The 2500-nt window shown below is 48.8% G+C and overlaps 1 protein-coding gene across 1 annotated transcript in view; it reads right to left on the reverse strand.

Moving 5' to 3' along the window:
• LOC113803202 (alkaline phosphatase) overlaps nt 1–2500 on the reverse strand; it is a 116223-nt gene that overhangs the window by 23846 nt on the left and 89877 nt on the right. The gene's annotated exons all lie outside the window — the stretch shown is intronic.

A 2500-nucleotide genomic window follows, 5' to 3' on the forward strand; every position in this document is an offset into this window, starting at 1 on the left:
ACCATCACTGTCTATATTACATTATTATCAATATCATCATGATCATCATTATCATTACTGAGATTATCATCCTCATTATCATCATCATTCATAAACCCTTTTATCCTCAAATCCCCCTCCCCCATCTCCCCCCTCCCCCCCGTACACAGAGAAAGTAAGATCTTAATTAAATTAAATTAAATGTGAGGTAACTGAAAAATTATCATTATGAACGCACATCACAGATTGACTGATAAAATGAACAGTATGTTTTTTTTTCTCTTTTTTTTTGCTTGCAGTTGCAAACATGCTCGTAAATTTCGTTGGTAATTGTTGGTCTGACAGACAAGAAAAGAGGGAGGAGGAGGGGGAGGGGGAGGAGGAGGAGGAGGGGGAGGGGTAGGCGGAGGGGAGGGAGGGGAGGGAGAGGGGAGGGAGAGGGGGAGGGGGGGAGGAGGAGAGGGAGGGAGAGGGTTAGGGGGAGGAGGAAGGGGAGGAATAGGAGGAAGAGGAGGAGGAGGAGGGGGAGGAGGAGGAGGAGGAGGGGAGGAGGAGGGAGGGAGGAGGAGGAGGAGGGAGGGAGGAGGAGGAGGAGGAGGAGGGGAGGAGGTGGAGGGGGGAGGAGGGAGGAGGGGGGAGAGGAGGGAGGAGGGAAGGGGAGGAGGAGGAGGAGGGGGAGGAGGGGAGGGAGGGGGAAGAGGAGGAAAGGAAGAAGGAAGAGGGAAGGAGGAGGAGGGGGAGGGGTGAGGGTGAGGAGGAGGAGGAGGAAGGGGGAGGAGGGGGAGGGAGGAGGAGGAGGGAGGAGGAGGAGGGAGGGAGAGGGAGGAGGGGGAGGGAGGGAGGGAGGAAGGGGGAGGAGGGAGGAGGAGGGGGAGGGGAGGAGGGAGGAAGAGGAGGAGGAAGAGGAAGGGGAAGAGGAGGAGGGAGGGAGGAGGGTGAGGGGGAGGAGGAGGAGGAAGGGGAAGGAGGAGGAGGAGGAGGAGGAGGAGGGAGGAGGAGGGAGGAGGAGGAGGAGGAGGAGGAGGGAGGAGGGGAGGAGGAGGAGGGGGAGGAGGGAGGGAGGAGGAGGAGGAGGGAGGAGGAGGAGGGGAGGGAGGAGGAGGGAGGAGGGAGGAGGAGGAGGGAGGGAGGGGAGGGGGTGGAGGAGGAGGGGGAGGAGGAGGAGGAGGGAGGAGGGAGGAGGGAGGGGGAGGAGGAGGAGGAGGGGAGGAGGGAGGGAGGGGAGGGGAGGAGGGGGTAGGGGGAAGAAGAGGGGGAGGAGGGAGGGAAGGGGGAGGGAGGGAGGAGGAGGAGGAGGGGGAGGATGGTGGAGGGGGAGCGGGAGGAGGAGGGGAGGAGGAAGGGGAGGGGGAGGGGGAGGAGTAGGGGGAAGAAGAGGGGGGAGGAGGGGGAAAGAGGGGGGAGGAGGAGGAGTAACATCTTAAAAACGATTCCTTAATTCCCTCCCTCAAAGTAACTTCTAAAAACAGTAACGTCTTTAAACCATTCCTTAATTCCCTCCTTTAAAGTGAACACCTAAAAACATCTAAAACAGTAACGTCTTAAAAAAGATTCCTTAATCCTTAACCATCCCTCTTAAAGCCCCATCTTCAAACACTTCCCTTCCTCAAAGTAATCTAATTCTATTTCCTTAAATCAGAAGTGCGTCTTCAATTCCTTCCCTTAAAGTAACACCGAAAAACAGTAACATCTTAAAAAAACGATTCCTTAATTCTCTCCCTTAAAGTAACACCTAAAAACAGTAACGTCTTAAAAACAATTCCTTAATTCCCTCCCTTAAAGTGAAAAACAATCCCTTACCTCAAAGTTGCATCTTCAATTCCCTCCCTTAAAGTAACATCTAAAAAACAGCAACATCTTAAAAACAATCCCTCAGTTCCCTCCCTTAAAGTAACATCTAAAAACTATTCCTTAATTCCCTCCCTTAAAGTGAACACCTAAAAACACCTAAAAACAATAACGTCTTAAAAACGATTCCTTACCTTAAAGTTGCGTCTTCAATTCCTTCCCTTAAAGTAACATCTAAAAACAGTAACATCTTAAAGAGTTTAAAGCATTCCTTAATTCCCTCCTTTAAAATCTCTAAACCATTCCTTAATTTCCTCCCTTAAAGTGAACACCTAAAAACACCTAAAAACAGCAACGTCTTAAAAACGATTCCTTACCTTAAAGTGGCGTCTTCAATTCCCTCCCTTAAAGTAACATCTAAAAACAGGAACATCTTAAAACCTTTAAACCATTCCTTAATTCCCTCTCTTAAAGTGAACACCTAAAAACACCTAAAAACAATAACGTCTTGAACACCTAAAAACAGCAACGTCTTAAAAACGATTCCTTCCCTTAAATTAACTTCTAAAAACAGTAACGTCTTAAAATCTTTAAACCATTCCTTAATTTCCTCCCTTAAAGTGAACACCTAAAAACACCTAAAAACAGCAACGTCTTAAAAACGATTCCTTCCCTTAAATTAACTTCTAAAAACAGTAACGTCTTAAAATCTTTAAACCATTCCTTAATTTCC

This window comes from Penaeus vannamei, chromosome 37 (genome assembly GCF_042767895.1).
Source record: "Penaeus vannamei isolate JL-2024 chromosome 37, ASM4276789v1, whole genome shotgun sequence".
NCBI lineage: Eukaryota > Metazoa > Arthropoda > Malacostraca > Decapoda > Penaeidae > Penaeus > Penaeus vannamei.